Source organism: Pongo abelii, chromosome 3, assembly GCF_028885655.2.
Source record: "Pongo abelii isolate AG06213 chromosome 3, NHGRI_mPonAbe1-v2.0_pri, whole genome shotgun sequence".
NCBI classification, from domain to species: domain Eukaryota; kingdom Metazoa; phylum Chordata; class Mammalia; order Primates; family Hominidae; genus Pongo; species Pongo abelii.
The window spans coordinates 92,846,646-92,873,624 of NC_071988.2; the positions used below are offsets into that span (position 1 = coordinate 92,846,646).

At 38.3% G+C, this 26,979-nt stretch overlaps 1 protein-coding gene across 1 annotated transcript in view; it reads right to left on the reverse strand.

The window, feature by feature from the left end:
- GC (GC vitamin D binding protein) overlaps window positions 1–26,979 on the reverse strand; it is a 136,250-nt gene that overhangs the window by 19,059 nt on the left and 90,212 nt on the right. The gene's annotated exons all lie outside the window — the stretch shown is intronic.

Below are 26,979 nucleotides of genomic sequence, written 5' to 3' on the forward strand. Positions count from 1 at the left end.
ATAGTAGTGAACAAAACAGATCTTCACTCCATCCATCAAATTCACGTCCTCGTTGAGCTTACATTCTATAGAGGTGAGAAATATAATAATTAAAATGCAAAGGATATCAAATATTGATATGAAGAAAAATAAAGCAGAGAGAGGGGATAAGGAGTGTCAGGTGGTGGGAGACATAGTCGTTTGCTATTTTAAGTAGAGTGGTCAGGATGGCCTCAGTGAGAAGCTGTTACTGAGTGGAGATCTGAAGAAAGGGAGAAAGGAGACATGTGAATGAACATGGGAAGAAGGGTCCAGCCAGAAGAAACTTCAAGGGCAAAGACTTGGGAGAAGCATGGAGGCCCAGGTTGCTACAGTGCAGGTAGTGAAGGGGAGAGAAATTCAGATACACTTTGGGTATCTCCATAAATGCAAAGAAGTGAAGTCAGAGAAATGAGCAGGGCCAGGACTTGGGAGTCCATTTTGAGTACTATGGTTTTCCCCAACAGAGAGATGGGTTTTGAGCAGAGGAAAAGCAAAATCTACTTTATGTTTTAGCGTAGTCACTTTGATTGATGTTTTGACAAGAGAGTATTGGGGTCATGGAAGAAGTAGAAAGACTATTAAAGAGATGATTGCAAAATCTAGGTGAGAGATAATGAATGGTGGTTTTGACTAGGGTGGTAGCATGGAGGTTCAGATTCTGAACACACTTTGCAGGTATCTCTAAAAGGATTTGCTGTGGAATTGGACATGAGGTGTGGTAGAAGAAGTCAAAGGTAATTTCTCGCTTATCATTGACATCAAGTGACAGTTGGGCCCACAGCTCTTTTGCCCCCTGCTCAATCGTGTCCTTCACTTCTTCCATTTCTGGCCCAGGTGGGTAAGTACAGCTCTGGCAAAGGGTACCAGCTTTTTCTGCAGGTCACCTGTGTCGTTGAAGTTAGATGCAATGAGAGACAGATGAGTGTTTCAGTCGATCTGTGTACTTCCTAGCCTGTCCTTGATCATCCCTGCTTTCTTTCAGATTCATTCAGTCTTTCTTTCAGATTCCAGTCCTGCTGACCTACACCAGTGCAGTCAGGTCCATCAACAGACGCAGAGGCAAAAGCCTTCCATTAATGTCTTTACCAGCAATGACAAATGTATAATGTTTAATCCCTATAATAAAGAGCTTCTTCTGTGTAATTCATGATTCTGGATACAATGATCTCCTGCATTTGTCATTCTTTTTTGTCCAGATTCTTGATCCTGCTCAGCTGAACTACAGGCCTTGGTCTTCCTGTTGATATAATATTTCATCATTTTGGACATTCATGATACTTTCTATAAATGTTATATTTTATTATAGAATCAATCATCATATTTTATTAATGTTAAGAGTATCCATATGAATGTTTAGCCATTCTGGCTTGGATTGTAGAATTCTGACATTAAAACTTGATTAAAAACTTTGTCAATTAGTTGAGTGTAGAAGATTTTTGTGAAGCAGTTAAAATTTTATTGAGCTGAAAATTGACATCATGAACTACCATATGATCCAGCAATCTCACTTCTGGATATATATCTAAAAGAGTTCAAAGTAGAGTCTCAAAGATATATTTGCACACCCATATTCATTGTAGCATTATTCTCAACAGCCAAGAGGTGGAAGCAAACCAATTATTCATCAATGGAAGAATGGAGAAAAATGTGGTATATTCATATAATGGAATGTTATTCAGCCTTAAAAAGGAAGGAAAGCGCGTCACATGCTATAACATGGATTAATCTTGAAAACATTATGCTAAGTGAAATTAGTCAGTTACAAAAAGGCCAGTATAATATGACTCCATTTATATGAGATATCTAAAGTAATCAAATTTCAGCCTGGCCAACATGATGAAACCCTGTCTCTACTAAAAATACAAAAAAATAGCAGGCATGGTGGTGTGCACCTGTAATCCCAGCTACTCGGGAGGCTGAGGCAGGAGAATCGCTTGAACCCGGGAGGCAGAAGTTGCAGTGAGCCGAGATTGTGCCATTGCACTCCAGCCTGGGCAATAGAGTGAGACTCCATCTCAAAATAAATAAATAAAATAAAATAAAATAAAATAAAATAAAATAAAGTAATCAAATTTATAGAAACAAAAAATAGATTTGTGGTTACCAGGGTCTGTGGGGAGGAGGGAAAGGGAAATGGTTGTTTAATGAGAATAGAGTTTTAGTTCTACAAGATGAATAATTCTGGAGATACGTTTCACAACAATGTGAATTTACTTAACACTACTGAACAGTACAATTAAACAAGGTTAAAATGTAAATTTTATGCTGTGGGTTCTTTGTTACAATGAAAAATAAAATAAAGTTAAAATCAAAAATTTAAAAAGGGAAGAAAATTCTGACACATGCTACAACATAGATGAACATTGAATCTATTATGCTAAGTACAATAAGTCAGTCACAAAAGAACAAACACAGTCATGTGTTAACAACGGGGGATACATTTTGCAAAATGCAGCATTAGGCAATTGCATCATTATGCAAATTTCATCACGTGGACTTACACAAACCTAGATGGTATAGCCTACTATACACCTAGGCTATATGGTATAGCCTATTGCTTCTAGGCCACAAAACTGCACAGCTTGTTACTACTGAATACAGTAAGGAATTGTAACACGATGGTAATTATTTGTATATCTGTACATATCTAAACATAGAAAAGATACAATAGAAATATGGTATTATAATCTTATGGGACCACCTTAGTATACACTGTCAGTCACTGGCTGAAATGTCATTATGTGGCATATGACTGTACTCCATGATTCCACTTATATGAAGTACCTAGAGTAGTCAAATTCATAAAGACAGAAAGTAGAGTGGTACTTGTTAGGGAGTGGGGGAAAAGTGGCATGGGAGTTATTGTTTAATGAGTATAGAGTTTCAGTGTGGGATAATGAAAAGTTCTGGGGATGGATGGTAGTGATGGTTGCATAACAATGTGAATGTACTAATGTCACTAATTGTACACATGAAAATGGTTAAAATGGCACAAAACATTAATGCAGAACATCCAAAAGTCAGCCCTAGACCATAGTGTCCAGAGGGGAACCTTAGTGTAGGAAATGCTCTGAGAGTTGAAGGAACCAGTAGAGAAATCATAACACCCACTGCTATAGCTTGGGCCTGATGACATGAAAAAAAATGTACAAGACTAAGGTTGATCTGTTGAGACATCATCGTAAAATATTAATAATGTAGAAAATGGGCCAGAAGTATAGTATAGCCTATTCTTACATAATTTCTATAGTTTAGTCTGTAAAAATCTGGAATCTTATTTAAATATTAATGCGTCAATGTTACTTAGAAAGGTTAGAGCCATAGACTACTCCTTTTGATTACTTTTTATAGATCCTTCAGTCAAAGTTTCACAGTTGAAGAAGTTGAGGTTTAGAAGAAGTAAAATAAGTGGCCCGGGACCACATTTCTAGTTAATACCAAAGCAACCTACACCTAGGGTTCTGATTTCTTGGCTGGTGTTCTTTCTACTATAGCCACTGCTACTCTCTTTTATTTTTAATATATAAATTTATCACTGCTAGTCTTACGCTTCTACCTACAGTTAGACTGATTCTAGAGCTATAATTGTTTCCAAATGGTCATTGTCCCTTTACTCCATAGTTAAAGAGTTCTGGCTATACCAATGGCCATCCGATTGGAGGGTACACTTCCGAACTTTCCTTGCATCTAGGCATGGCCATATGATTAAGCTTTGGCCAAAGGGACATGCATATATGACTCTTGTGTCACACCTGGGACTAGCTCTACCAAGGATTGAGCATCTGCTTCCTTCATCCCAGTTACTCCTTCCTGGCTGTCTGGATCATGGACTTGGTGGTGGTGGATCTGCTTGCCCCCATAGAGGACTCTACCGAGTGCTGGAGCAATAAGATAAAAGAAACCAGAGTTTCCTAGACAGCTTGGTTGAGCAGAGTTTCCTGCCCTTTATCAGTTTGAATGTTTATACAAAATAAAAATAATTTTTTCATCGCATTTAGGCCAATGTTGTTTTGGTCTTTGATAAAGTAGCCAAGACAATATCCTACTTAATGCAGTGGATTTAATTTTCAAGAGCAGTTGCAACGTCAAAAAATAGTATTCTCTTCTTCCCACAAACTTTGATATGTTCAAAACATTTCAACTAGATCAACTATTTAAGTTTCATCTCTTTGATGCCACTTTTACCCTGAGTTGATTAAGAAACAACACAAAACAGGACACTCTATTGGATAACATTTTCTTAATATTTGGGGAAAATATGCTCAGATAGTCACAAATTCATACCCAAATTCATATTTAATTATAAGGCTAGACTCAGGAAACAACAAACCAACCGAAAATACACAAACAAAACAAACAATAAGCTAAACACAAAGATTATCTTGGCAAGTTTTGTGTCCCTCTAGGGTGATCATTTTCTCCTTTTTATTTCCTCTTGACCTCCAGGACATATCCTACATCCCTCATGGAGATGCATACATAATCAAAGACCACCTTGTATGAGCATTGCCAGGGAGAATCAAGTGAATCCAAGTTTAATCTAAAGGGTTTAAGGATCAGCAATGGAATTTTTGGAATTTGTAAAGTAGGAAGGAATATTATGAGTTGCCTACAAAATCCACTACTTGAGCTTGCCTCTTTTGCCAGTATTGTATGTTTTCCTCACCACATCAGCCTGGTGGCAAGGCTAGAGTTATAATAAGTAAAAATCACACAAAATTTCTCTGGCTCTTGGCACTTACCTGAGATTGTGGAACTTGTAACTTGTAGCTCCTTTCACTGTCTCCTGTGGTTATTTCTTTTTCTTTTTTACTTTTTTTTTTTTTTTTTTGAGACTGAGTCTCGCTTGTTGCCCAGGCTGAAGTGCAATGGCACGATCTCAGCTCACTGCAACCTTCACCTCCCGGATTCATGCAATTCTCCTGCCTCAGCCTCCTGAGTAGCTGGGACTACAGGCACATGCCACCATGCCTGGCTAATTTTTGTATTTTTAGTAGAGACGGGGTTTCACCATGTTGGCCAGGATGATCTTTATCTCCTGATCTTATGATCCACCCACCTTGGCCTCCCAAAGTGCTGGGATTGCAGGCATGAGCCACCACGCCCAGCATCCTGTGGTTATTTTTAATGGAACTGTTCATGCCTGAATCCAGTTGTGACATATGAGTTTTCTCATCCTGTGACAATTAAGATAAGTATGTGACTGCCATTGGTGCTGGCAGCAACTCCAGAGGGTGACTTGTGTTTGAATTTTGGCTCTTTCCTATATCCACGGGTGATGTTTGCAAGTTTTTTAATCTCACTGAGTCTTAGTTTCCTTGTCTATAAAACAGAGCTTGGGAAAGCGTCAAATGAGATAATTTCGTCAAGTTGTTAGTATAAAGACTTGCTACATACTAGGCACTCATTAAATGATCTTATGATTGTTGTCACCCTTGTGACCTGGTACACTAAGAGTCCTTGATGCACCCTGAAGCTCTAGTCTTGCTTCCCACTTCTTATCAAGGCGTTGCAGCCTGTAATACTATAGTGTTTGCTATGGAGTACAGTGGTGCCTCTGGTGGTTCCAGGTGCTGAATGAGCACTGCTCTCTCCTGACCCCTCACAAAGTCAGACAGTGATGGCACAGCACTGTGCTGAAACCCCAGCCCAAGAAAAAAGAAGCAACTTTGCGCTGTGCATCTCAGTTTCTTTTTTAATCTACAGTCTCTTACTAGGTGGACTAAGGAAAAAGAAAAGACGTTACTTTGCCACATTTTCTATCCATCCCCTCTAACTAACTATACTAGTTAAACTAAATGAAAAGGAAATTGTCTAGACCAATGCTTCATAAATTTTCACATCATGACAGATAGAAAACAATGATATTTGTATAGGCCATTTGGGTAAATGGATGTGGCCCCCTATGGCTAGAAATGATCCAGGAACTTCAGCTATCACAAGTTCTGTTCTTCAGCCATCCCCAGAGCTGAAGCTATCAGTATCTTGACCCATTCATGGTATAGCAGTAGGGTTTACCCAGAACTGAAGGTTTCTCTGAGATGTGAAATTTTCATTGCTAAAACTAGGGAAATCCTAGGTAAACCAGGACAAGTTGGTCACCCTATGTGCCAGTTGGAAAGCTCTGGACTAGACTATAGCCCGTACTTTGCTGAGTCAATGGAGGAAATGAGTGGATAAAGAAACATGGAGAATCTAGACAGGGTGACTGAGTTCACACTGGAAAGGGAAGAGAGTTGCTGGTGGAAGCAATCTGGAAGGAGAGAGAAAATGGGCCAAGAAGTTTCAGATGCCTTTGGGAATGCATTTTAGAGAGACTGCCTTTTGTGGGGAGCTTAGAATGGAGCAAAAAGAGACCTTGAGAACAGATGTTTTCTAGTTATTTTGGGGTCCTAGCCCCTGTTAACATGACTGGGCCTCATGGTGACTTAGTTTTGTACAGGTAACTCTGGGAATTAGACATCAGGCCCCGAGAACTAGGTCAGGGGTTATCTGAGGATAGGCTTTGTGAGTTACTCGATACTGCTTTTCTTTCTGACATTGAAACATTTTCTTTCTTTTCTTCTTTTTTCTTTTTTTTTTTTTTTTTTTTGTTGCCTCCAGATACCTCCCTGGGAAAGAACCATTTTCTTTAAATAAAGTTTGTGTCATTGATTCTCACTTTCCTGGCAACAGAGCATTCTTTCTCAAGATAATCCTCAGTTCGATAGGCAAATGAATTCCTGTAACATCTGCTTTACTCATCTGGTATCTGAGTCCCGGCTGTGTTACGGCTTAGGTGCATGGTGGGCACTTTGGGTTCACGTGGTCAGCCACTTTTCTGACACTTATTACTCTGCCAAAGCTCAGTTTTTGCTTCACAAATTAAAATGTGGCATTGAGACTTTGAAAGGTCTTATTAACTTCCTTTAAGTTTAAAGTATTTCAGTATTCTTTATAGTTTTTTCCTTTTCCTAACTATAATATTCCTCACTTCATCAAATAAAGGAATTATTGAACAGTCGATCAGTAATTGTGATTAAAATTGTGTTCTGATTAAAAACACATTCTGCCTTGTTTCTCTTTACTTATAATTTTAGTTATGCTAGTCAGGGGTACTGCAGGAAGGGCGAGCTCACAAGCTTTCAGTAGGCCTAATATTCTGCCAGGCCATTTCTTCCCAGAAGTTCACTCCTGGATTATTCAAGAAAAAGTTGCACATGGTTAACACTAAATAGTAAACTTGGCAGTGGCAGCTGTCAAAATGATTTGTAAAATCTTAGGTCCTGGAAATTAGGTTGTTCTTGCTGTGGTTTTCTTTATGGCACTGTAAGATTTATTGAATGTAGTTAATGCACTCAAATTTTTCTTCCTTTAGGAGTTTGTTGTTGGCATTAAGTTGAATGGAGAGGTAATAATTTAGGAGACAACAATAGAATTTAAGCATCCTTGACAAAGACCTATGTTATTGTCAAGCTGAGGTGAAAAGACAAAGAGGAAAATTTAAAACAGGGAGCAAAGGAATGTGAACACACTTAAGAAGGAAGGAGTAACATCTCACATTCGAGGAGAAGCAGTAGAAAGCAGCTCTTTGAGAGTGTGACAGAAAAGATCTTGGAGTGTTAGTTGACAGTAAGGGGAAGGGAAGTCAACACCTATACTGCCTCTGTTCCTTAATCTGTTAGTTTCTCTCTCAATGTGTGAGCTTAAGTTAACAAGGCCAGTGCTGAATCTCCAGTAGAACATTGAAGATGGCACCTTAGCCTCTGCTGAAACGGCCCTGAGTACTTCTTTCGTGTTGGCTGGGAATGTTTCCCCATCAGCTTTGCGTTCTCCAATTCTTCCATAGAGGAAGTAATAAGTAATACCTCCCTCTCCCACCGAGTTTGCTTATTCCAGAAAAATATTTTTTGGGGGGTGTAATTCGACAAAGTGGGGTTGGAAGACCTTTGTCCTCTGATAAAAGGCAAATCCCTAGCAAAGGAAATTCATCCATTCTTATTACACATTTAGGTAGACTTTTAATGTAAAGAAAGAGTAGATCATTTCCTGGAAGCTGGCTGAGAGGGTGGGGAGGGAGACGGCAGCATGAGGAGAGGGCATCAGGATAGGAAAGGAGAAGACAAGCTCTTCCAGTAGGCAAGCTCTGCCTGATGTTCACTTTTGCCAGCCTCCTCTGCCTGAGTTAAAACAAGAACTTTCGGAATTCTCCCAAGTGTTTTCCTGCCTTCATTTTAGCTTTGTCATATCTTTTGCATAGCTCTCTATAGATTAGACTTCGTTTCAAAATGGTATTTTAAAATGATTAAATGTTTAAAATAATGTAGCACAAATGTATTTGTCCCCAGACACCACAAGGAAATTAGTTTTTGTGGGGTTCCCGAACTTTTCTGTGTAGAAGAGTTAGGCCAGTGTGTTCTCAGGAATCCCTGAAATGTTAGCAAAGGAACATGCACTCACCCAAACTTGCAGGTCAAGAAAATGCAGGAGAATCAGGTTCTAGAAAGGGCAGAACTGCTTCTTGAGGGTGGGGAGGTAGGTATGCTATTAATACTTCGTGTGAATGATGGAAAGGAAGCAGGCAAATTTCCCTGGGCCAGGCAGAGGTTCTGGCACTGGGTTCTTTATTCAACTGTTATAAATATTTTCATTTGTCTAGTATGGAAGAGAGAGTAAAAGAGGAAGGGAAATTTGAAGATGGAGTTAGGGTGAGACTATAGATGACATATGACTTAAAAATTCTCTTTTGGACTTACTATGGGAAACTAGAAATAGTTTGTGGGGCTTGTGGTCAAACATAATTTCCTCAGAGATGCTTTAGATTAGAAACAATGCCAGAATGAAAAGGGAGCCAGAATAAAAATGTTTAATAATTCTTCCTGTTATGAAAAGTCCTTTTTCATATTTATCTTCACTAACTTTAGAGAAGGTATCCTATTCTTCTGTAAAATTCATTCTGTTTGTGTGTTTCATTTTTGGAGGACTCCAGTTCTCTTTCATCCAGTCAGTCAATCATATGATAATTCATTCAAAAAATATTTGAGTGCCTACTGTGTGGCCAGGTATGGTGCTAACACTGGAGAAACCAAAATGAATGAATGAAACACAGTCATTGCCCCCAAGGTAGAGCCTCAAAAAAAGCCCACAGTCTTTCCTGGGGAGATATTCAATATAAAATGAATTATGACAATATTGGTTGAAAACAGGTAACATGGATCCTTGTAGGCTTAAAAGAGGCAGTGATGAAATCTTTGGTACATCAGAAATGTCTTCTTGGAGCAGAGTCAAAGCTGAATCTTGGTTAAAAAGGAGTTCACCAGGGGGATAAAGGTAGACGTTTCAGTCAGAGAGCATTGTAGAAAGCAGCAGTCCGTAGTCAGGCATGGTGGTGGGTGCCTGCAGTTTCAGCTACTTGGGAGGCTGAGGCAGAAGAATAGCTTGAGCCTGGGAGGCGGAGTTTGCAGTGAGCCGAGATTGCACCATTACACTTCAGCCTGGGTGACAGAGCGAGACTTTGTCTCAAAAAAAAAAAAAAAAAAAAGGAAAAAAGAAAAAATAGCAAGCAGCAGTCTGGCTCAGATCTCACATCATGGAGGGCTTTGTATGCTATTATCATGAGTTTAGACTTTATCCTATAAGCTCTGGGGAACCATAATAGAGTTTTTAGTAGATGAATTACATGATCAAATTTGCAATTTAGAAAGGTCACTCTGGTGACTTGTAAGAGGACAGAACAATTACAACATTCTAGATTAATTTGGGCAGAATTATTTGTTATCTAAATATTATTGAGTTTTCTAATTTACAAACATGGTATATGTCACAGTTTCTTTTGGTCTTCTTTAATTTCTTTTAATAATGTTTTGTTATTTTCATTAAACAGGTCTTGCACATATTTGTTAAATTTATTCCTCAGTTTTTCATGTTTCTGGTGCTACTATAAGTGGAATTGTTCTTAAATTACAATTTCCAATTGCTGTTGCTAGTATATAGAAATGCAATTGATTTCTGTGTATTAACCTTGCTAAACTAGACTATTACTTCCATATTAGCTTTTTAAAAAAAGATTTCTAAGGAATCTAGAAAATTGACATGATTATGTTGTCCTAAAAAAGAGTTTTACCTTTCTTCAAATTGTAAGCCTTTTTTTCTCCTTGCCTTTTGCACTGGTTAAAACTTCCATTACAAGTTTACAAGTTTCAGTAGAAGTAGCAGTGAACATTCATTCCCATCTTCCTCCTGATCTTAGTGGCAAAGCATTTGGTCATTTATCATTAAGTACAATGTAGGCTGTTGCTTTTTCACAGATATTTTCAGGCTGAAAAATGTTCCCTTCTATTCCTAGTTTGCTGAGAGTTAAAAAAACAAGAATATTAAAATTTATCAGTGACTTCTCTGTATCTATTGAAATGATTATATTGGTTTTTAAAAATTCTGTTAATATGGATTACAGCTAATGATTTTTAATGTTAAATCAACCTTGCTTTCTTGGAATAAACCCTACTTGGTCCTGATATCTTATTGTCACTGTGTATTTCCAGATTTTGGATGTTAAAAATTGCTGCTTGTAGGTTTCTGAGGGATATTGACATGTATTTTCCTTTTTTGGGAATGTGTTAGTCTGGTTTTGGTATTAAGGTTATTCTGGCCTATTATGGTGATTTGGGAGTTCATCTTTATCCTTCTCTTTTCTGAAAAAAATATGTGTGAGAGTGGTATTATTTTTTTCTGTAAATGATTAAAAAATTTACCAGTAATGCCATTAGTCCTAGAGTTTTCTTTGTGGGAAGATTTTGAATGATGCACTCAATTTCTTTAATAGAATTAGGGCTACTGAGTTTTTAAAAATTTCTTCACAGTTAGTTTTTGGTAGTTTATGAATTTTAAGAAATTTGCCCATTTCATTTAAGTTGTCATTTTTGGCGACTTTTTTTTTTTTTTGCAATATTTTCTTTCTATCTATTTAATATCTGGAGAATTTGTAGTAATGTATTCTATTTAATTCTTGGTCATTTGTTTCTCTCTCCCTTTCTTCCTCTCTTCCTCTCTTTCTCTCTTCCTCTCTCTCTTTTCCTCTTTCTTTCTCTCTCTCTTTCTTTCCCTCTTTCTTTCTTTGTTTCTCTTTAAGATCTTGTGCTGTTGCCCAGGCTAGAGTGCAGTGGTACAATCATGGCTCACTGAAGCCCCAAACTCCCAGGCTCAAGTGATTCTCCTGCTTCAGTCTTCTGAGTAGCTGGGAATACAGGCGTGCACCACCATGCCCAGCTAATTTTTGTATTTTTTGTAGAGACAGGGTTTTGTCATGTTGCCCAGTCTGTCTGGAACTCCTGGGCTCAAGCAATCCTCCCACGTCAGACTCCCAAAGTGCTGAGATTACAGTTGTGAGCCACTGCGCCTGGCCTCTTTTTTTTTCTTGTTAAGTCTAGCCAGAAGTTTATCAATTTCATTAATTTTTGTTTTCCAACAATTACCTTTGGGTTTTTTCTAAATTTTCTATATTGGTTTTGTAATTTTCTAATTTCTTGATTTTCATTCTTTACTGTTTTCTTTCTTCTACTTGCTTTGGATTTAATTTGTTCTTATTTTTTTCAGCTTGTTAAAGGGTAATGGTTAGGTCATTTATTTAAGATCTTTCTAATATAACCATTTAAAGCTGTATATTCCTCTATAAGCACTGCTTTAACTGCCTCCCACAGGTTTCAGTATGTTATGTTTTTAATCTTCATTTAAAATATTTTCTAATCTTCTTGTGATTTCTTCCTTGACCAAACTTAAAAGTTTAACTTCCAAATATTTGGAGATTTTGTAGATGTTTTTCTATTGTCGATTTCTAATTTAATTTGATTGTGATAAGGTAATATATGTGGTATGATTTTAATTCCTTTAAATTTGTTGAAGCTAGTTTTTAATGGCATGGCATTTGGCCTATTTTGATGTAAATTCATATGTACCTGAAGAAAATGCATTTCTTGATGTTACTATGTGGAAGGATCTGTGAAGATCAGTTAGCTCAAGTATTCCATATCCTAATTGATTTTCTGTTAAATTATTTGAATAACTATTGAGAGTATTGTTGTCTCCACCTACAATTTTGGATTTGTCTTGCTTCATTGTGTCAAGTGTTGCTTTTTTAAAAATTTTGAAACTCTAGGTTTTAGCTTCATTATATCTTTCTTGTGAATTGAACTCTTTATCATTATAAAATGTCCAACTTCGACCTCAAAATATTCCTTTTTATAATGTTTACTTTGTTTGATGATAATGTAGCCACTCCAGCTTTCTTATGATTAATATCTTCCTGCTTTATCATTCTTCTATCCTTTAAGTTTTAAACTACTTGAGTCTTTATCTTGAAAATAGGTTTCTTGAAAACAATATACAGTTGAGTCTTAGGTCTTGTTACAATCCAGTCTGATGATCTCTGCCTTTTAATTAAACTATTTAGACTATTGACATGTAATATGATATGGTCAAGTTTAAATCTATCATTTTACTATTTGTTGTCTCTGTTTTCATTTTTCCTGCTTTATTTAATATTTACAATTATTTAATATTAATAATGATTAATAATGTTATGGTTCTATTTTACTTCCAGGAATAATTTATTTAATGGGTTTATTTAATGGATTATCTCTGCTTTTTACTTTCCTGATAAAATTCTTATTTTTCTTTTCTATCCCTCAAGAATATTTTCACTGGATACAGACTCTGTGTCAATAGCATATGTCCTCTGGCTTGCATAGTTTCTGACAGGAAGTCTATGGACATTCTGCTTTATTCTTTTGTGTGTGTGTATATATATATATGTGTGTGTGTGCGTGTGTGTGTGTGTGTTTGCCTCTAGTTGCTTTAAAATTTTTCCCTTTAATGCTTGTGTTCAGTAATTTGGTCATACTATATCTTTATGTGATTTTCTTTATATTTATCTTGTTTGTCATTAAATTTCTTGGATCTGTTTGGTGAAAGATCTCAGAAAATTTAGAATACATCTGACCACTATTTTTCCTTCAAATAATTTTTCTGCCCCTTCGCTGCTTCCTGCAGACTCCTGTTATGTCTATGTTAAACTATTCATTGTTATTCTACAGGCCATTTAGTTTCTGTCAATTTTCAAATCTTTTTATATTTATGCTTAATTTGGATAAGTCTATGGCCCCAAGTTCGCTGATTTTTCTTTCTACAGTGTTTAATGTTACTTGATTCTAGTCACTTTTTCATTTTCATGATTATAATTTTCATTTCTAGATATTGCATTTGGTTTTTTGTACGCCTTTCATTTCTTTTATTATTGTGTTCATTTTCCTCCCCTTTGCATCCTTAAGTATGTGGAGGAAATGTATATCATCTTAAGCTTTCAATCTCCTAATAAAATCTCTATTATTTTGGGGTATGTTTTTGATTAACTGGTTCTTCTTCTGGCCATTTGTCATATTTTTCTGCTTCTCTGTATTTCTAAAAAAAATCTAACTGCTAGGCTTCTGAATTTTATATTGTTAAGTGGTGGATGTTTTTGTGTTAATTTAATAATTTTTGAATTTTGCCTGAAGACAGGTAAGTCACTTGTGGGTTAGTTTGATCATCTCAAAGCTTGTTTTTAAGGTCTTTTATCTTAGATGGGTATAGAGTATATTTTATTCTCAAGACAAATTTTTCCCACTTTCAAGGTCTGAGCCTTCTACAGTCTACTGAATACCTTGTGTATTCAGAGAAATCTCTCCATTCTGGCTGGAAGGAATTCAAACTGTTCTTGGCTGTCTTAGCTCCAGAAACTGTTGATCTTTCAGTTTCATGGTAATTGCTTTTTCTGCAGAAATTATTCTTGTCTGTCCTCCTGGGATTTTACCTTATAAATGGGCAGATATCTCCTTAGCCAAAACTCAAGGTGACCCTTACACAGATTTCTAAAGTTCTTTCTCTATGTAGTTTTGTACTGTCAGAATCATTGCCTTAAAAATTCTAGCAACTCTGATCTTCCTGAACTTTAACTGTGTCTGTTCAACACAGTGAGATTGCTGGACACCCTTTAGGTTCTTCCTTCCCTCATCACTTGGGCGTGGGTAAGGTTCATCTAGTTCCTTCCTCCCCTTCCCCAATTATTCAGGAACATTATGATTTTACTGCCTGTTGTCCAATATCTGAAAATAGTTGTTTCTTGTATTTTGTTCAGTTTTATAGTGGTTTGGAGGGTAATTCAGACTGCCTTACTCTCTCATGGACAGAAACAGATACCACTTTTGTCTCTTAATTTTCAGTTCTGTCCCCATTGCCTTGCTTTTTTCCCCCCACTACCTAGCACCCCAGCATTTGTTTTAATCTTACCTTTTGGATGGTAGGGTGGAAAGAGCTCAAACCTTGTGCAAAGGTGAAGGGGGATAATAAAAAGAAAACAAAGAAAAGGCAAGAAAATCTTTCTACTTCTAAGATGGGCTCCTTCATTATCAAGATTCCTAATCATCGTTGTGCTAAAGGATTCCTTGTCCCCTTTTTCAGCCTTACCTAACATTGCTAAGATTGTTTGAATCACACAGTCTGATTATTACAATGCTAAAGGAATTTCTAACTTTTTTTCTGTTTTAATAAAATCTTCTTGTTATATTGTTAGTTTTCCATGGTTCACTGTCCCAGAAGGTAAAGAGTGGAGAAAAGAGTAAGATGTTATAAAAGTTGGAGAAAAACTGGGTTTCAGGCACTATGGTTATGAGAACATTCTTCTTGAAGTTAATGTTTGCTTCTCATGAAAACATAGTTTAAATGTTTGCCCACAATCATTTATCATTCATATTTCTACCTGGGAGAGTATTTATTTAAGAGCTAGAGAAGCCAGCACAAATACCGTGGGGGAACAAACTAAGAAGATAAAGTAGGTTTTTGTCATATGACCTGCTTTTTGTTTTTTTTAATTTTACAATTTTTACATAACTGGTTCTTTCTTTATTCATCTCAAAAGATACTGAGGTCATTTTTCATAAGCACTATCTTCTTTAAGTGGAATGAGGTCACCTTAATACAGTAGGTAAACACAATATTTATAAACTTCTCTTCACCCCTGAATTTTAAGAAAATGATGGTTAATATTGGAATTTTTTTTTTTTTTTGAGATGGAGACTCGCTTTGTCACCAGGCTGGAGTGCAGTGGTGCAATCTTGGCTCACTGCAACCTCTGCCTCCCAGGTTCAAGTGATTCCCCTGCTTCAGCCTCCCGAGTAGCTGGGACTACAGGCGCATGCCACCACACCCAGCTAATTTTTTTTTTTTTTGTATTTTAGCAGAGATGGAGTTTCACCATGTTGGCCAGGATGGTCTCTATCTCCTGACCTCGTGATCCACTTGCCTTGGCCTCCCAAAGTGTGGGATTATAGGCATGAGCCACCGAGCCCAGCCTGGAAAATCTTTTTTATATTATACTGTAAGTTTATTTTCCATGCTATGTTCTCACTTGTTTCTCACAGATTTACTCTTGCTCCTCTAAATCTCACAGATTTACTCTGTTCTGTTTTAATCTGATTTAATCTGTTCTCTTTGCTTCCTTCCTCACCTCCATTTCATTCCCTATCCTTTTTTGCCCTGTTGTGACCATTTGGTAGCTGACGATTATGAAAGGAGTTATCTGGGTCCACTTGCCTGACTCTCTTGCCTTGATGGTTGAGAGTCCCAGTAGAAGGTTGAAGGTCCAGAAAGTTGAGTCCCAGTAGAAGGTTGGAGGGAGAAAGAAGGGAAAGGGTTATTTTTTTTTTTTCGAGATGGAGTCTCGCTCTGTTGCCCAGGCTGGAGTGCAGTGGCACAGTCTTGGCTCACTGCAAGCTCCGTCTCTCAGGTTCACGCTATTCTCCTGCCTCAGCCTCCCGAGTAGCTGGGACTACAGGCGCCCGCCACCTCGCCCGGCTAATTTTTTTTTTGTATTTTTAGTAGAGATGGGGTTTCACTGTATTAGCCAGGATGGTCTCGATCTCCTGACCTCGTGATCCGCCCTTCTTGGCCTCCCTAAGAGCTGGGATTACAGGCGTGAGCCACCGCGCCCAGCCGGAAAGGGGTATTTCTTTTGCCCCATCTTCCCTTCCACAGTGTGGCAGTGGTTGTGTATCTCCATAGATAACAGCTCTTGTCGGGTCGTCTTCTCTTGCTTCAGCTCTCCCAAGGCTTACATACTCCTTTTTCTTCTATTTGTCCCTTCAGGCTTTGGGGTAGCAGCTCTTCTCTGTTGCTCTGGGTACTTCACTAACCCTTGTTGGGTTCCTTAATCCTACCCATGCCTCCACATGTAGTCCCTTCATTGATCTCTCTTTAGTTAAGCCCTTTTTGAGTGTGCCTCTTTTTCTTGCTGGGACCCTGACTGATGTAAATTCTATATACTGCCTAGAGAACTCTTTATAACACTGAAGTTAAATAACATTGCTACGCTATTCCAAACCCTTCAGTGATCTTCCTTTACAATTAGAATCAAATTCAAACTGTTTGATAGAACCTCATGATGTTAACTCTCCATTTTTTTTTTCTCCTTTCAGTCTCTCCTCATTCTGTTCCAGCCACACTTGTCCTTTTCCCTTGAACATGCTAAGCTCACTCACACCTTTGGGCCTGTACACTTGCTGTTCTCTCAGCCTGGGCAGGTCTTCTCCTAGACCTTTACATGAGGGACTTTTTTCCAACATTCATGTTCCTGCTCGATTTTTCACCTACTCTAAGAGAACATAATTGATCAATGTATTTAAATTGATCACTTCCCCCAGTATCGTGCATCTCATTACTCCACCTTATTTTCAAATAACAATTGCTACTATTGGAAATAATTCAATTTACTTTTCTTTTGTGTATGATCTGTCTTTCCCCACTACAATGTAAACAGCTATATTCAGGACATTTGTTTGTCTTGTTCACCACTGTATCTCCAGTGCTAAACCAGTGTCTGGGTGCATCATGTATCCTCAATAAATGTTTACTCAATGATTGAATGAATAAATGCATGGTTAATTTAATGAAAGATTGAAATAACAAATGAAGCTGAGAAATCCAAAGAATTCTTAATCAATCCTCTGGAAGGTAAACTGTATATATTGATCTATTCTTAGAAAATGTATCCTGTCCCATCCATAATTCTGGATTGAGAGGCAGAACTTATTGGTACCAGTGTGAGCAAGTCTGACTTGGTAGAAGAAAGAGAGTAGATCAGTCTGGAGCTGAGAATATGGAGAAGAGTGTGAGTAGGGGAATGGCAATCACAGGACAAGGTGTTAGTGGGCAGACATGCCCTGTTTTTAAGGGAAAAAATGCAGCAGGAAATAAACCTAAGCCAAATCAGGAATGAAGTGTCTTAGTAAAGGCCAAGAAATGCATCAGGAACCATGGAATCAAACTGATTTGAAGTCCATGGAATCATCAAAGTCATGGGAGTATGAAGAATGTACCAGTATAAGACCTATAGAAACATGGGTCTTAGATATTCTAAGTGCAGTTCTGTGGCTCTCTGTTCTCCCGTCCAGCATCTCTTCCTATGTGGTGTGCTCTCTCAGTCATCCGGCCACCCGCAGCTCTCCCTGATCATCTAGATATCGGCAGGAAAGGCTTGGAGTTTCTTAGTTGGATTTGTCAGTGACTGCATTTTTTTCCCCAGCAGAATCAACAATTCTGGCAGAAATATTCCCTGTTCTTGAGATGCTAATTTTCTGTTGTAAGCTCAACAGCATCTGCACACCTAAACGCTTTCAGACCAGGGTGTCTCTAAAGAGTAGGCTAGGCCGCCTCTCCACTCCTCACTTGAAGCTCAGTTTCTTCCTCTAGCTACAGGAGTCTTCCAAGCTGTGCTTCTTCTAAGACAGACTAAACATTATGCTGATTCCCATGTCCATGTGGTTTTCCAAATAGGGTTGGTTCATCCCTTTGCCAGCCCATTGCTTACTTACCTGGAGTTTCCATTGTCCTAAAACTTAATCTCATGAAGCAATGCATGGGGAAAAAAATTAAATAAACTAAAGATTTCAATGAAACTTATTGGTTACTAATCATTATCCCAGAAGAAACTGAGCCTTCCTCAGTGGCTCCTAAAAACAGTGGCACAATCTTTATGCCTCTTTAGTAGATGTGAGAAGGAACTGTGCTGGAACAGTGACCTTACACTCTCTCTCCACACCAGAGGTGACAGAATCACTTTAAGAAGTCAGATTACTATTCTGCCCCAAGAGAATTCCTCCAGGACAGGACTATTTAAATTTTTTTTTTTTGAGCCAGGCACAGTGGCTCACACCTGTAATCCCAGCACTTTGGGAGGCCAAGGAGGGGGGATCACAAGGTCAGGAGTTTGAGACCAGCCTGACCAACATGGCGAAACCTCATCTCTACTAAAAATACAAAAATTAGCCCAGTGTGGTTGCGCGTGCCTGTAATCCCAGCTACTCAGGAGGCTGAGGCTGGAGAATCACTTGAACCCGGGAGGCAGAGGTTGCAGTTGCAGTGAGCTGAGATTGTGTCACTTGCACTCCAGCCTGGGTGACAGAGCGAGACTCTGTCTCCAAAAAAAAATCTTTTTTGATGATGAAAATATTCTATATTTGCACTGTCTAATGCAGAAACCACTAGTCATATATAGCTGCTTAGCATTTGCAATGTGGACAGTGCAGTGAGGAACTGAATTTTAAATTTTGCTCAAATTTAAATAATTTAAATTTCTTTTCTTTTTTTTATTATTTGTTTATTTTATTTATTTTTTTGAGACAGAGTCTCACTCTGTCGCCCAGGCTGCAGTGTAGTGGCGTGATCTCAGTTCATTGCAACCTCTGCCTCCTGGGTTCAAGCGATTCTCCTGCCTCAGCCTCCCGAGTAGGTGGGATTACAGCCATCCACCACCACAACCAGATAATTTTTGTACTTTTAGTAGAGACAGGGTTTCACCATGTTGGCCAGGCTGGTCTCAAACTCCTGGCCCCAAGTGATCTGCCCACATCAGCCCCCCGAAGTGCTGGGATTACAGACCTAAGCCACAGCACCCGGCCTATAATTTAAATTTAAATAGCTACATGTTGCTAGTGGCTACAGTATTGGACAGCGCAGCTCTAGAGTCTGCTTAACAATGCACCACAGAGCAGGTGCAAAATTCTGTACTTCCACTTGTCTCTTAGGTATGATGTAATGGAGGGGATTGGCAAGGCTCAGATTTATTTTGGAAGAGTACCACGTAAACAAGAATATATCTTGTTGAGGCACCAATCTGTAAGGGGTGTTATTTCTTGTTCTACAACACTCTACTCTACACTCTGGAAACCCACTGAATAAAGCCAAATAATGCATTTCTAGTGCTAATCACCAATCACTTTTTTAAGTGGTGCTGATAAAACTCATGGTCAGTGTGACTAGGAAAGTCGCTGTGTTCTTTCTTTGTTTTGGATTTGTACCTATGATTCATTCTCAACTAAACCCCATGCCAATCCTTCTCCCATACTCATGCTTGCTAGACAGTCAGTAACAGTTCTGACAAATCAAAGTGCTGTTATTTCTTTCTGACATTGCACAACATATTTCCTTTAAAGTACAGGACCACCCTGCATTGGCTATTGAGCTGTATTAACTATCTTCTAAAGCTTTAGCGAACTGTTCTTTTATCATTTTATAAAGTTGTATAAATGCTGGTCACTCTGGCTCTTTTCCGATATAAATGAATTCTATTTGTGCTATCTGTAAAACTTTCCCTCAGGGTCCTCCAAGAAGCAGATACCAGGATGAGATTAAACATATAAACTCTATTAGGGGAACATGCCTGTGTGAAGGAAATAGGAGAACCACCTGATCACTATGCACGTCTAACCCAGAATGAAAGAGAGAGAGACAGACAGACAAACAGACAGAGAGAGTGCGAGTGAATGTTGGGTGGAGTGCCACACAGTTTTAGCAAAGCCACCAGGAAATCCTCAATACAAAGCTGGCCAAAAAAAAGTCCGGTGTTTCTCTGGAATGGGATCTGCCTTAGTATCACTGCTACACTCAGTCACTGGCTGGAGCAGCCTGTGAGAGGAGTAGCCTTGAAGCAAACCCTGGAACAGATTTCCAACCCTGGAACAGATTTCCAAGCTGGAGCCCTTGGTCCATTATGCTCTCTGGAATAAGACGTGAGCAAAACACATGCCTTGTACAATTCCTGCTTAAGTTATAATGGTGAGAAAAGAAAATGAAAGATAAAAGATGGGATGGCTAGAAAATAAAATATCTGAACAATACCTAGAAGACTTTCTTCTATTAGTCAAAATTGTCCCCACTTACTGCCTCAATGTTAATTTGAATTCTCTTCTATCAAATGTTTCCATGGCTGAAGATTTAGGGCTAGAAAATTTCTTCTTGTCACCTGTCTGGGCTTTTGTAAGTCCTCTCTATCTGCTTCTAGTTGTTTACTTCCAGAATATGCCAAGGAGAAACATTTTCTTTTGCATTCTCTTTGCCAGCTTGTTATGTATTTATGTAGAGTTTTGGATTCTTTGAAAAGGTCTGATAAATAATACACTGCATCTACATTCAGTTTCAGAATAAGTGAAGAACAGAAAGAAAAGGGTCAGTATATAGAGGCCTCAAAAATGACCTTAATTACTAATAAAACTAGATAATTTGACTATGTCTCTGGATAAGTTGACCCCCTGATGCTGTGTCTAGAATTTGTAGGGCATCTATTCAGCTTCATTTGCACTAGAATAGGGCAGGAGTTTCCTGCTCCAAGTGTAAATTCTTCCCAAGCTGCAGAGGGGAGCATGTTTCCTGGAAGCTTCCATTCACAGTTACTCTCCCAAATTCACTGATCAGGTTGTCTTTCTAAGTATCTGGAACTAAATGAATGGGGGAGGCAGGGAGAGGCCAGGAGTATTAAATTCACAGAAGGAAAGATCAATGGTGGGGAAGAGGCCTGACAGATAAAATACCAAAATGACACATGTCAGGGATACACAGGATTGGCAGCCAATTATTCTGTACTTTACAGTCATTCTCCAATGATTTCCAGAATTCTGAGTTCAACTAATAGTTACATTTGTACACTACCTCCTCTTTGGATTCTTGAAAAATGTTTTTTTCCCACTTTTAGCTCATAATTTTGGGTCAAAATCTTTTTGGAGAACTCAGGAAAGCTTTGGATTCTCCCTTACCAAAAAATGTATGCAGACTCAACTTTTTTTGTTTTTGTTTTTGCTTTAGTGACTAAAAACCAGAATGGATTTATTTATTGATTCAAAACTCCAGCTCTCTTTTCTATATTATTTTCATTTTGCATGCACACGCACACTCATAAACACACACTAGACTTGAGCTTCTGAAAGCCCTTTCTTTCAATTCTGTTTTTCTTTAGTCACTTGAGTCATGCCAAAATTACTATAATCCTGACTTTTGAACTTGGAGAGTTTATGTGAAATGGTCCATAAACTCATTCTAAGAAAAGATTACTTAATGCCATTTCTGTATTACTGTGGAATTAAATCCCATTTCTCAAGCCCACTTCTACATTATCTTTCTTAGGTCAAAATCTCAAATTGAATTTTATGGATTTGGGGAAAGAATTTTAGTGATTGAGCCATGCTATATTGTGAAGTAGTACAATTAAAGTAGTATTGGGTGGGAACTTTGGCATTGGAGTAAAACAGAGCTGTACTTAAATCCTAGCTCTATGACCTTGTAAAAATTACAAGGTCAATTTTACAAAAAATCTCAGGTCTCTCTGAGATTTACATTCCCCATAAAATGAGGACAATAATAGTACTTTTGTCACAGGGCTATGGTGAGGATGAAAGGAGATGATGTATTTAAAGCATTTAGTATAGTGCCTGGCACATAATGAACTGGTGATAAAAATCAGTGATTCTTGCTGTTACTATTATTTTTACTCACCTTGCATTAACAGCATTTACTGCAATAGCTGACATGGAATAAATGCCGAAGAAATATTTACTAAATGAAGACTAGGGCAAATTTAGTCACCTTGGTCTTCTCATACCCAAGAGTAGTAGACCTTATCATATTGTATGCCACTGTATGATGGAAATCAAAATGGACTTACCACCTTTTAATTCTTCTGTGACCAGCAGAAGCTGTCTGAAAACATAATAAGTAATGTAGTGTCTCCAGCTATTATCCTCTTAGGAAAATATTTGTCAAATTTATATTTATTCAGAATTTTTTCTCTAGGATAAATCAAAATGTTTCTACTCAGCAAACATACTCACCAAGAGCTCCATGACAGAGATGTTTCTGAGTCAGTCTATTTAAACAGACTCTTTTCAAAAATTGGTGCAATTCTTTAGAATAAAAAATCAGACTAAGTTAAAATTAACCAGACAGGTACAAATAACCTATCCCAAACCATTTGTTCTTTTTGTCTTTTTACAAATATACATAGATAGGCAGGCATATGGATAGATACAGATATTGATGTTTTGAGATTAACTTTCGCTATTCTATAGATTCTAGATAGTTTTCACCAAACCCCTCACTTCAGTACCTCACCAGAAGTTTTCATATCAGGAAATAAGGGTTAAACAAGTGTTTGTTTTATAAAAAGAGCTTCATTGCTTTAGTGTCCTCTCTCACACGATTTCTCTCATCTGTCTTGCTGGGCAGATAGAACTTTACTAGGATGTCAGCTTGCCAAATAATTAAGATTCTTTTCAGTAATATAGGACTCAATTCAAAAACATTCCTGGAGACTAGTACATTTACAAATATTATTGCTTATACAGATGTGTGGTGGAATGGAATAAAATGTTAGGTATGACAACAACGAATTATAGAAATATGAGGCTGCCTTCAGGCACATGAATATATACATGAGGGCAGAAATATTTTGGTGGGAATTATTACTAAGGATGTGAGATCTTTGAAACAATATTTGGAAACAGAGGCGTCCAAGTTAAAATGAAGGAAGCCAGTCAATGAATGTTTCTTGAGCACAAATTATGTACCAGCTGCTGGTCTAGGCACAGAGAACATAGACATGAATGATCCAGACACAGTCCCAGCCTAGGTTTACAGTCAAATGCAGAAGATAGACATTAAGCCAATAATGAAAGAGTTCAGAAGAAACTAGGGCTTTGAAGAAGTGTGAGGTCCTGTGAAGTATGGGGTAAATGTAGTATGGAGGAGAAGATAGATCTTACCTAGTATGGGAGGTTAAAGAAGGTCTCACTCTAGAGAAAATGTTGTTTAAAGCAACACTTAAGGCTGTCTTAGCTAGGAAAAGACGAGGGAAGTTGCTCTATTAGATAAAGGGAACATCATGGGCAAAGGTCCATATGAAGAGTTGAGAGAATCCCATTGCATTATTTTCCTAGGGCTGCTGTAACAAAGTACAGAAAACTGGGTGGTTTAAAACAACAGAAATTTATTGCCTCACAGTTTTGAAGGATAGAGGTCCAAGATCAAGGTGTCAGCTGGGTTTGTTCCTCCTGAGGGCTATGAGGAAGAATGTTTCATGCCTCTCCCCTAGCTTCTGGTGATTTGCTGGCAATCCTTGGTCCCTTTGGCTTGTTGAAACATCATCCCCATTTCTGCCTGCATCCTCATGTGGCATCCTCCTTGTATAAGCCTAGGTCTAAGTTTCCACCTTTCATAAGGACACTAGTGAATTAAGGGCTCACTCTACTCTAGAAGGACCTCATCTTAACAAATGACATCTGACATAGCTCTATTTCCAAATAAGGTCACATTCTGAGGAGTCAGAACTTCAACATGTGACATTTTGGGCAGACATGCCTAGCCTGGAAAGAGGAGTGGGGATAACGGTTTGATGTGATCTCAGAAGGGTAATTAGGGTTCGAGCACATAATACACTTTAGGTGAACTTAGCATTTCGTACATTTTTTCTAAGGGCCATGGCAAACCATTTATGAATTTTAAGCAGGGGAGTGGAAATAATCATATTTGTGATTTTAAATGATTGCCCTGGCTTCAATGTGGGAGATGGATTAGTAGGTGGTACAACATATTGGATCTCTCCACTTTCATTTTTGGCATATCTTTAGTTTTCCCCGTAGATATCAGCTCTCCCTACCCCATGTTCATAGAGGACATTTAGCTGGCCTTTGAGAGGTCCAGATCTCTTTCTTGTACAAAATGCTCTCTTGGGAAATTTTCTATGCTTCTGAATCCATTTGTCATTCATAATGTATTTTTCTTCTTTAGACATCAAAGTTTAAATTTGCACAAAGAATTCAGTTTAGTCAAATAACTCTTGATCTTTTCAGATTCCTGAGACTTTACATTAGGCTTCAATTGAAAAAATTGCTAGTAAAATGTTGAATAGTAAAGAGACAACTTGTGCATAACTGTAAAATTTCTGTAAACTTAAGTATTTAAGTTTGGGCTTTTACAAAATGACGAGAACGACTTTTGTTATTGTTGTTAGCTATTTTTTTTTTTTTTTTGAGACGGGGTCTCACTTTGTCACCCAGGCTGGAGTGCAGAGGTGTGATCTTGGCTTACTGCAGCCTGGACCTCCCTGGCTCATACAATCCTCCTGCTTCAGCCTCTCGAGAGACTGGGACTACAGGTGCACACCACCACACTTGGCCAATTTTTTTTTTGTAGAGATGGGATTTCACCATGTTGCCCAGGCTGGCCTCTTAGGCTTAAGCAATCTGCCCAACTCAGCCTCTCAAAGTGCTGGGATTGCAGGCATGAGCCACTGTGCTTGGCCGATGACAGCATTTTTTACGTTCATGTTGAGAAATGACTTGCATAAGCAACAGCGATGTTGAGTCAACTTAAGGTGATTCTCCCAGAGCTCCTTCTGGCTCTCCCATGTGAGCTGCAGGATTTCAGCTTTCAAACCTCACTCAACTGCAAGCCCTTCCTGGCTGCTTTATGCTGATAGGCAGAAAACTACTTTAAGTGATCTAATCTTCTCATAGGATTATGTCTGAGGATAATGAAACTTTACTAAATGCCTGTGGGAATTTGAAGATAGCCTTTATAATGAAGGTAATCTATTGTCATACCGCATGATAATGAAGTAGAAGTATATTGAAAGTGATTAACAGAGCAATTAAAAGATAGAATGATGGGGCCTGTAAGTCTGAGATGCTGAGAAAAAGAAGAAAAGGCTATCATTTAAAAATTGATCTTAAGCCTTAACATGGGCTTTTGTGATCATCACTGGCAGAATAGCAAGGTTTATTCTTTTTGTTTCAGTCGTAAGGCAAAACTTCTGTTTCTTCCATTTACGAACAGTCAGAACTGGAACATACTTCAGAGGTAGTTTGTGTAGGACCTTCTGTGTAGGGTTCATGCTAAGCTAATGTAACTAAAGCAGTTTGAGTAAGAAAGAAGTATTTTTTCTTCTCTTCATGTAAAAGTCCAGAATTAAGTAGTGGAGGGCTGATGGGCATCTCTGTTCAGCAATGTCTGTCAGGATCCTGCGCTCGTGGGGGGCTCTGATATCCTCAACACCAGGCTCTCATTCCTGGGTATAGGTGGTGGCTCCAGTTATGGCCATTTCCTAGCCAGTGGGACAGGGGAGAGTCCAAGTCAAGTGGCTTTGTCTTTAAGGAAATGAAATAAAAATTACAATATCATTCTTGCTAGCCCATGGCCACTCTTAGCTATGAGGAAGGCTGGAAAGATAGTCTCTAGCTGGGCATTCTTGTGCCTAGTAACATTTGAAGGTTTTGTTACTAAAAGAAATACTGGGGCAGTTAACTGTTTGTATCACACTCTTATTCTCTGAGGAGGAAATTCAGACCCAGAGAGGGTAAATGAGTAGTCAAAAGTCCCACCACTGTTGAAATTCTGATCTCCAGACTCCCAGAAGGAGACAAACTTTACTAAGTAGCTGTGGGAACTACCCCTTGTCTTGTTACTTCCACACCACTGGTATTAAAAAGAACTGTGCCAAAGGTCAAGAGTTTGTCTTTGAAATGGCAAGTTTGTCAGTTGGTTTCCAGGGATTTTCAGGAGTTAATTAATTGTAAGCATTTGTCCAATACCACCCCAAAATCTAAGTTGCTTGTCAGATTAGCAGGCCATTGGTAGGCTTCCCATTACTTGTTCTAGAATAGTTTTCTCCATTTTAATATGTTGCTTTCAACTCCAAATTCATATCAACCCATGTTTGCTTCTTTTTTTTTTTTTTTTTTTTTGAGACGGAGTCTCACTCTGTCGCCCAGGCTGGAGTGCCGTGGCGCAATCTCGGCTCACTGCAAGCTCCGCCTCCTGGGTTCACGCCATTCTCCTGCCTCAGCCTCCCGAGTAGCTGGGACTACAGGCACCCGCCACTATGCCCGGCTAATTTTTTGTATTTTTAGTAGAGACGGGGTTTCACTGTGTTAGCCAGGATGGTCTTGATCTCCTGACCTCGTGATCCGCCCGCCTCAGCCTCCCAAAGTGCTGGGATTACAGGCGTGAGCCACCGCGCCCGGCCATGTTTGCTTCTTTTACAAATTTTCAAATTGAAAATCCAGCTTCCTGAGTAGACTTGTCACTGTTTCCCCTTGTTAGCATTTTCACATGTTGTCTTCCATTATGAGATTATCATAGTTTGCTGAGATACACAAAGTAGCACATAAGATGACATGCAATATCACCATTCTATTTCTATTTTTATAAAAGCCTTAATTTCTACTTGTATAAGTATCTTCCTCATCATTTTATTGAGAGAAAAATGGATCAAACAAGCTGAAAAGGCAAGTAGATTTTGTTTCAGTGTGGAAACAAAGAATTAGATTTCATTCTTTTTTTTTTTTTACATGTTTTAAAAGTAATAGTTTTCAGAAGACCTAATTGATCGTTGTTTTATTTTTAGAATCATATTGCCTTTGAGGAGTTCTTGACCAAACTTAAAAAATCTGTGGGCAGTGGCACTTCAAGCTTTCTGGGGCCTTTTCAGGTAATAGGATCTCAGTGTTCTGTTTCCTCTTGATCATTCCAGGGCAAGATTGCTTCTTCTTTTCAGCATAGCAAAGTTTTAGTTCCAAAGAATATATCTGTCTCACTTAGGTACTGGTGAACCCCTGGGGTTGTATTTTT